The sequence below is a fragment of the Apium graveolens genome, chromosome 4, assembly GCF_009905375.1.
Source record: "Apium graveolens cultivar Ventura chromosome 4, ASM990537v1, whole genome shotgun sequence".
Taxonomy (NCBI): Eukaryota; Viridiplantae; Streptophyta; class Magnoliopsida; order Apiales; family Apiaceae; genus Apium; species Apium graveolens.
In genome coordinates this window covers 62111626-62121745 of record NC_133650.1, presented here as the reverse complement: position 1 = coordinate 62121745, position 10120 = coordinate 62111626, and positions in this window count along the sequence as shown.

The window sequence follows — 10120 nt, the reverse complement described above, 5'->3', positions numbered from 1 at the left end:
AGAACTCTTTCATGATCAAATTCTTGAATTCAGTGCCATTATCACTTCTTATAATCTTCATAGAATCTTTGACCAATTTATCCAGTTGCTTGATATGATCAATCAAAATAGATGCAGTTTCACTTTTTGTGTGCAAGAAATACACCCATGTGTATCTGGTGAACTCATCCACTATGACCATAACATATTTCTTCTTTACAATAGACATGACATTCACTGGACCAAATAGATCAACATGTAGTAGGTGATAAGGCTCAAGAATTGATGATTTAGTCTTGTTCTTGAATGAAGATTTTCTTTGTTTAGCCTTCTGACATGAATCACAAAGGCCATCAGGAGCAAATACTGATTTTGGCAGTCCTCTCACAAGATCTTTCTTGACTAGTTCATTTATATTGTTGAAATTTAAATGAGAGAGTTTCTTGTGCCAATTCCAGCTTTCTTCAATTGATGCTTTACTTAACAGACAGATTGCAGAACCATCAGTACTTGTTGAAAGCTTGGCTTCATAAATGTTACCACGCCTGTATCCTTTCAGAACAACTTTGCTTGTAGATTTACTTACAACTTCACAGTGTTCTTCAAAGAAATCCACATGATAACCTCTGTCACAGATTTGACTAACACTGAGTAGATTGTGTTTAAGTCCTGATATTGCCATATCCCAAGGTTTTTCCAATATTGTCATCTCCATAAGAAACACTTGGGCCAGCTTTCTCCACAAAGTCTGATAGCAGGGCTTTATATCCAGTCATATGTCCTGAACATCCACTATCCAGAACTAGGATGTTTTTCCTATTGCCCTGCAATCAAAAAGATCATTAATGATTAGTTTTAAGGACCCAGACTTGCTTGGATCCTTTGGCCTTATTAAGTTTGTTAACATTTGCAGTGGATTTAGCATCATAGTTTATGTTAACATTTTTCTTATCAGCATTTACACTATCAGACTTTGTATCAGAACTTACACTAGAAGGAACAATGCTAACTTTCTTTAAAGAAGGTTTTATTTGATAATAATCATAGTACAAAATATGATATTCCTTACAAGTATAAATGAAATTCCATAAACTACCACAATGAAAAAAAGGATTTTATAGCTTATATCTAACAGACTGACTTTTAACTCCTGACTTTGAAAGTAAGGAGTTTATGTTCTTATTTTTCTTGCAAAAAGAAGCCAGATGGTTATAATTTCCACAATTATGACATGTTTTTCTAGGAGCATTAGGAACAGGCTTGTAATCATTACTTTTATTCACACCTTCCTTTCCATTCCTATTTTTCCTAGGTGACTTTACCTTGTTTTCATTCTTAACATCTTTCAGCTTATGCTTAAGCTACTTCTTTGTCATTAAGCCTATGTTTACTTCAGCTGGCTTATCCTGTTTTGGTTTGTCAGAAGTTATTTTCTCTTTAACTTCTGATTTATCAGTATCAGACTTTACAGCTACAAACTTAACAGGTTTTACCTTTGGCTTTTGTTTAATAACTATAGGCTCAATTTCTACAGTTCATTTATCATTCTTGTCATCTCCATAACCTAAGCCCTCTTTGCAGTTTCCTCTACTTAACAAATTCTGAGTTGTTCTTCCAGAGTTAGTCCAAGTTCTGATAATCTCTCTTTCCTTTTTTAACTCAGTTTTTAGAGATTCATTCATTTTAAGTACTTCATCCCTAACATAAAAAGCATCATCTCTATCTTTCTGAGTTTGATGGAACATGACTAACTCTTTTTCTAAATAATCATTCCTCTTTTTACAAGCAAGATTTTCAGAAGTTAATCTTTCATATGTTAAAGTTTGATCTCTATAACTAATGAACATGGTTTTAAGATATCTTCTCAACTCATTAATATCATCAGTATGAAATGCATAAGTAGTTTGAGGTACCTTTAACTCAGCAGCATCAGAACTGCTATCAGCATTTGCCATCAAGGCATAATTCTCCTCATTTTCAGAATCTGAAGTGTCTGTCCAGCTTTTCTTCTTTGTGACAAGAGCCTTGCCTTTGTCACTCTTCACTTTCTTGCAATCAGGAGATATGTGGCCTTTTTCACCACAGTTGTAGCATTTGACATTTGTGTAATCTCCTCTGTCAGACTTCCCTCCTTTGCCTTCAGATTTTCTGAAACTCTTCTTATCAGAACTTGCACCTTTCCTGGAAAATTTCTTTCCCTTCCTGAATTTTCTTTATGCAATTCTTGTGATTCCTTTCACCATAAGAGCACACAGCTTCATCATCTCTTCATCAACATCCATCTCACAGCTTCATCATCTCTTCATCAGCATCCATCTCAGGCAAGCTTTCAGTTTCTGAGTCATCATCACTATCAGAACTTGATGACTCAGTATCTGACTTTGTGATGAGAGCTTTTCCCTTGCCTTTCCTTGAGGTAGCTGCTTTGGGAGATTCCTCCTCAGCCTTAAGAGCAACTATCCTTGACTTTCCTCCTTTCCTCTTGCTTCTTTGTTCCATCTCAAGTTCATGAGTCTTGAGCATCCCATAAATTTCATCAAGAGCTGTTTTTTCAAGATTATAGTTGTCTCTTATAGTGGTGGCCTTCAAATCCCATCTTTCAGGAAGTGCTAACAGGAATTTAAGATTTGAATCCTCAAGATCATATTCCTTGTCGACTAGTGACAAATCATTCAAGAGTTTGACAAATCTGTCAGATACACCAGTTAATGACTCATCAGGCTTTGAGTCAAAGTGTTCATACTCTTGAGTAAGTATAGTCTTCATGTTCTTCTTAATTGATTCGGATCCCTGGCATCTTGTCTCCAAAGCATCCCATATCTCCTTTGAAGTCTTGTAGTTGATTACTCTATTTGACATTACATTATCAATAGCACTATGCAGCAAGTGTCGTACCTTAGCATCCTTAGCAATTGATGAGATATCTTCAGCAGTATAATCACTCTTCTCCTTTGGTACAAACTTTGCTGGTTGACCTGCAACTACAACAGAGAGTTTGGTTGGCTTGTGTGGACCTTCATTGATTCTGTCAATGTATTCTGGATCAGTAGCTTCCAGAAACATAGACATCCTTACCTTCCATATGGAATATTCAGATGGTTTCAGTATGGGAACTCTAATAGTCTCATATCGACTATGGATTTGAGTCTTTGGAGGTTCTTCAGTTTTGGTAGGCTTGGTTGGAGTTTCTTCTTCATACATGATTGTTTTTGGATCTTAAACTGTTTGTGTGTAAACAGATGTGATCTGATACCACTTGTTAGGTCACACACACTGTAGAAGGGGGTTGAATACAGTGTTTATCACAATCAAATCGAATTAAAGAACTCAAGTAACAGAAAACAAACTTTATTCAATATAATAAACTTTATTACAATATGGAACTGTCCTCTCTCCATGATAAACAAATATCACGAGAGCTGCTAGGGTTACAATGAATATTATTCTTGATAATGATAACACATATAGTGTAAACCCTATGTCTGTGTTTATATACTACACAGTTATAAGATAATCGCTAATTGATATAGAATATAATTCTGCTTCCTAAAATATATCAATCAGATATCTTTTCTTCTAAGTATTCTATTCTTCATAGAATTCCTTGTTCATGCATATCTCTTCTTGCGTTTGTCTTGATCTTCTTTCCTTTCAATCAGCTGTCTTCCTTATCTGAAAGTCTCCTTAAGTCCTGATATTATCTCCTGATAATATCTCCTGATAACTTAAGTTCTGACAACTTAAGTTCTGACTTCAGTATAAGTGCTGATTTCCAGTTAATTACTGATTTGTCCTATTTAAGTAAGATCTGAAAACTAAACACAAATCATATTAGACATGACATTATCAAATATATCTAACACTGATCACCGGTGGCAAAACACCGTCGTTCGAGGATTCCAATCCAAAATATAAATAATATAAAAGTGTTGTTTATCATCAAAGCTTATATTAGATTTTGATATTGCTCAGGTATTGTTGTTCGGTTTTATTTTTCAAATATTTTGTTGTTGTTTTAATCATAAGATTTATACTGCTTGCTGAGCATTCCTTTCACTCATACTGATTTATTATTCTAATCTTTCAGCTAGGCCAGAGCAGGCCTGAGTTCCCGGTTTAAGCAGAATTCATGTGCTTGTAAATAGTTTGTTGTGTCTTCCAGGTAAACTATTTTGGGACGTTTGATTAGTCTAGAGGTTTTTAATAAAATTTGAATAATTGTAAAACTAATTAGACTTATGGGTTATAATAAAATTTGGTTTATAATAGTGCCTGTTTCATACTATAACCTGTGATTGTTATTCCCAAACAATCTAAACAAGAATTACAGAAGGGGGGTTGAATGTAATTCTGACTTATTTTCAATTTTAAGAACTTTTCTTCTATAAATATATATAATTGTGTTTGATTTAGCAATTATGTGGAATGAAAGTAATATTGAAATCAAAACACAAAGTAAATAAATACAAGTATTTAAAAATTTTCTGGTGGATTGAAATTTTCCACCAGAGATATATATTAAGTAGAGAACTCTGTGTTACTAATGTACACAGCTGCTTACAAGTTGAAAAACAAGAATAGGGAAATTCTTTACAGATTTTTCCTTATCTATTTCTATGGTAAAAATGCTTACTAACTTGGATACCTTTCAACTTGCTACTCTTGGTTTATATATCACCAAGTTACATGATATCAAGACAAGATAATAAGACAAACTATTTCTAGTCTGATTTCATGCTACTATACTTCTCTTTCCAGCATCTTTGAATATCATATGTTTAGCATGGAAATGGAAATGCTTCTTTGTTCTCTAAATCCTGCAAACAGCCTGCCACATTCCATTTGCATACAATCAACGCATGTGACTATCAGGTCACTATCAACTGCTCTTTTGAATTTAAACATCCATTGAAGCTTCATTGAATCATCCGTCGAAATTGTGGTTGATCATCCGTTGATATTTTGGCTGATCATCCATTGAAACTATGTAGATCATCTGTTGAAGCTTTATTTGAGCATCCGTTGAAGCTTTGGAATCATCCGTTGAGACTATATTCTTGACAGTTAACTCTATTTCATTTATGCAAGATTACAAGGCATCAACTATATACAATTAACCAACCTATCTTGCATATCAATCTGTAGTCAACATGACTTAAATGTTCCTCAAAGATCTAGTTCATTAAGTTATTTAAGTATGCAGAAATGTGCTACTAATCTTATTGTACATAAGCTACTCTTTCAACGGATGTTGAAATGATCATCCGTTGAAAGCTACAAAATCACTTAATTAAAAATCTAATTAGTATTTTATTCAAGTTATCGTCAAGTACACAACATATTCCTAACAATCTCCCCCAATTTATGTCTACTAGAATTTTAGCCATAAAATAATAGAAACTTGATGATAACAAAACACTCTATGAATACAGAATGAAATACAGTAGATTAAAATTTCAACTGCTATAGTTTATTGAAAATTCTTACAAAAAAAGATTTGTAGAGTGTCTTACAGATTATTTTTAAGGTGCTCCTCTAGACTGAGCAAATATAGATCATTTCCTTGATTGCCTTGACTTCATTCCCAGCTTCACATTATTTTCCTCAATTTCATTTTGTAGTTGTCTGTAAACTTCAGATTCATCCTCATTTGTCTGATCCAGCTTTTCTTGCATCTCCATAAGAGTTTCATTGTCTGCAATCTTTAGTTGATCTTCCAATCTAAAGAATATTCTAATGTTCTTTTCATCCTTGAACTCCATAATCCAGTATGGCCTCAAATGCACCCTATCTCCAGTGAAGGGAATAGTCAATACTCTTGGGAGTGCATTTGGTCCTCTCCAGCTATTTCTTATCTCCTCAATCTTGTTTATTACCATTTTCTTGGCAACTATGTTGAATCCAAAATTTTTCTTGATTGAGGAGAAAATGGCCTCAAAGATGAATAGCCTTAATTGAGAATCCTGTGAAGTGGCCAAGTCATCTCTTTACCACCCTTATACCTGAAGACTAATCTCTCTGGAAGGTGCTTGTAAGCATCAATAGATCTGACTTCTTCTAGCTCATCCAAATAGAGATTTATGTCTGAAAATTATTTGATATCACATATGAAGAGTTGATCTCCCTTGTTGACAGTAGGTTTGGGTTTGGCCAGTTGCTGGGACTGAAGCTTGATAAGATTGACCGTTTTGACTACTCTTTCCTTTGTTCTCCTCTGTTTGGAAAAGATGGGAAGGTTTAGATCAGGAAGAGACAAATTGTCCCAATCTATAGGGTCATCCTTTGGAATAACAGGATCACCATGAAAGGTGATGTTAGGATCAACCTTGATCTCAGCCTCCTTCACAGTAGGTATGACTGATTGGCTTGTGGTTGTAGATTGGGATGGCATGTAATCTTCCTTGTCTTCATCAAAATCTATCTTCCTCTTTGCATGGATCTTGTATCTAAACTTTCTATTTATCTGCTTTGGTTTTCTTTGTTTCCTTCAGCCAAATGTCCAATTGTCACAACAGGTAATGTAACTTCTGTGCTTCTAGGCTTTTTGGCTTCTAAAGCAGCTTGCTTTTGTTGTTGTTTAAGCCTCACCTTTTCTTCTTTCTTAGCTTCTACAAACTTTGGATGTCCAGCCACCACACATATTAGTTTACCAATCCTTAGATCTTAGCAATTCTGTTCTTTGACACTATATCTCTGGGATCTTTGGATAAGGCAATAGACCTTGCAACAGCTTCTATTCATCTGGCCTAGGGGTTTCATAAGATAGGTCTAGTGGATTTTTGTCTTAATTCTTTGGATAATTTCTTTTTGGTTGAAAAATCACACTGGCCTTTGGAGAATTGATTGATGAGGGTTGACCCATTTCCATATTCCCTAGGCTCATTTCATTAGGTGAAATCTGTCTTAATTGAGAGAAGTGAGAAAAGACCTTGTCTTTATTCTCAATTGGACCAAACTTCTTTATAATCTCTTCATCAATTTTCTTCCATTTTGTATCTGGCTCTTGCTCTACTGCTGCAACATCAAGCTTTTTAGATTTCTCATTGGATTCCAACTTAGCAGCTGCTATCTTGATTAGATCAATGTTGTCCAAGACTGGTGGCTTAGGGAAAACAATTGATGGCACAATTACTTTATTGACTTGAATGTTTAGCACTTTCTTCCCCTCACTTGTTGACTCCCCTTGGCTAACTGGAACAATTGAGTCTTTCTCCCCCTTTTTGTTAGCATCAAGTTGAGTAGAGGATGAAGTCTGTGCAGCCACTAGCTTTTGAAGTAGCTGAGTTTGTTGGGCTTGATGTAGATGGATTTGAGTAATTGAGGTTTCCAAAGTTTTGAGTCTTTTGTCCAAGGAATCCACCTTGCTGGCTAGATCAGAATTTTTCCTTAGTTGTCTGTTGATGTCTAGCATGGTGGTGCTAGGATACTTAGCATCCAATCTCTCACTAACATCCTTCTTGACTTGATCAATTTCAGTCTTCTGGGTTCAGTGACATCTTGATTTTGTTTAAGAGATTGAATTTGATGGAGTTGAAGAGAGTGCAGATATTCTTGTAGAAAGCTCTTGGTGTTTGCATTTGTAGTAGTTTGAAGGGCTGTCTGAGTTTGTTGAATGATGTGAGAAAGAGTGGATTTAAAATGGTGCTCATCACATGCTTTGGAAAACACCCAAGATGGCATGTTTGATCTTGAGCTAGGGCCTGCTTCTTCCCCTATGTCCATGAACTCTCCTTCATCATCATCTTCATCCCCAAATAGATCCTTAGAACCACCGGTTTGATAATCAACATCATCACCAGTTGTGGGTGGCATGGCTGTGATGGCATATTTGGCCCTTTGCATAGAAGCAGTAGTGTACACCAAATTGATCATTCTTTCAGCGTCCACATTGTTCAATTCAGCCAAAACTTGATAAGCTGAAATAGGGTGAGTAAATGACTCAGCTTCATAAGAAACAAAATCTAATACAACTTGATATTCTTGCTGAAATAACTATTTCTTTTTAGCCTCATTGACATCCATTCACTCACTTACAATGGGCTCTTCCCATTCTTCTGTACCTGCTTTTCTCTTATGATCTCTCTGTTCTTGCATCAAGGGCTCCCCTTGGCTTCCCACCCTCACAACCTCACCTTCACCTATTAAGGTGGGACTCCACTCACTCACTTTTGCCAAGCTGGAAGAAATAGCTTGCATAGTTTCACTCATTTCCTCTCTTTTTGCTTGAGAGCAACTCAGCCTCTCACTCTGTTCACTCTCTTACCTCAATCCTAAGAGTGACTGTACAACCACTAGATCATCTGCACTTGTAACATTTGTTGAGATTTGAAGTTGTGCAGTGATGTTCAACGGATGAGAAACATACGTCGAAGTAGTAGTTGAAAGTATCAACGGATGACTGCTGTTAAGCACATCCGTCGAGATACAATCACTTGTCAACGGATGAACAATATCCGTCGAGATAGGGGAAATGAAAGAGTTTGGAGTAGAGACTACTGTTGAATCTTTGGTGATTGATTTGAGATTTTGCACAGATATTTCAGTAGACTCAGAAAGAAATGGAAAGTGAGCCAACAAATCATCTAAAAGATGATGCTCACTTGCTTGGATTTTTGGCTTCTCCATGAGAGTTAGAGATGGAGAATCAGGAATTGATGTATGAATTATATCAACATCCAGAGAATGTGTGGGTGCGTTTGGTGTGATAGGTGCTTCTATTATTAAAGATTTTGGCCTTGACTCCACATTTATTGGAGCCACATCAACCTGACTTTGAGAAGGTGCATGTACTGAGAAGGCTGAATGACATAGACTTCTTCCTCCAAGTCTCCATTTAGAAAAGCACTTTTGACATCCATTTGATAGACCTTGAAATTGGCATAGAATGCATAAGCTAAGAAGATTCTGATGGCTTCAAGTCTTGCAATATGAGCAAAATCAATTCCTTCTTGTTGAAAGTAGCCCTTAGTAACCAATTTATCTTTGTTCCTGACTACTATGCCATTTTCATCCATCTTGTTTCTGAATACCCACTTAGTGTCAATAGAATTCTTTCCTTTAGGCTTAGGCACAAGCTTCAATATTTTATTCCTTTCAAATTGGTTTAGCTCGTCCTGCATAGCTAAAAACCAATCAGGATCCAACAAAGCCTCCTCTACCCTTTTAGGCTCTTCTTGAGATAGAAAGCTCCTATATAGACATTCATCTTGAGTTGCTTTACTTGTTTGCACTCTTGAAGATGCATCACCAATGATCAGTTCAAATGGGTGATCTCTAGTCCAATTTCTCTGTTGAGGTCGATTATCTCTAGATGAAGAGGCCTCATTGTTGTCTTGATGTGTGATAGAGTTTTGATTAGAAGAAACTCCCCCTGAGTTTATGGATCTTTGACTTATAGTTGGGGTCCTTTCTGATTGTAATCTGTATTGGCCCTCAAAATCTATTGATGGTTCAATGGATGTTGAGTTTTTCCTTTCGATGGATGATGCAGAGTGTCTTCCAACAGATGATGCACTTGGTCTTGTGACGGATGTTGAATTATGTGCTTTATTAGTTGTAGATTTTTTTGCATTTTCCTTATACATTGGTTCTTGATCACTTTCATCATTACTGTCTTCACAAACTATCTCAACATTATCAAATTTGAGGCTTTCATGGAAATCTCCATCTTGTAGTCCTTCAATCTTTTTATCATCAAACACAACATGTACATATTGCATAACAATGCTGGTTCTGAGATTCTAGACTCTAGATGCTTTTCTTATTGCATATCCAACAAAAATGCCTTCATCTGCTTTGGCATCAAACTTCCCATGCTGATCAATTTGATTCCTTAAGATATAGCATTTACAACCAAAGATATGAAGAAAGTTTAGTGTTGGTTTCCTATTCTTGAACACATGGTAGGGTGTCATGCATTTTGCTTGATTAATCAAAGAATTATTCTGAGTATAGAATGCAGTATTTACAGCCTCTGCCCAAAAATATGTTGGTAACTTTGACTCTTCAAGCATTGTTCTTGCAGTTTCAATAAGAGATCTATTCTTTATTTCCACTACTTCATTTTGTTGTGGGGTCCTTGCTACATAAAACTCATGCATGATCCCATTCTCTTCACAAAATAGTCTCATAACAGAATTCT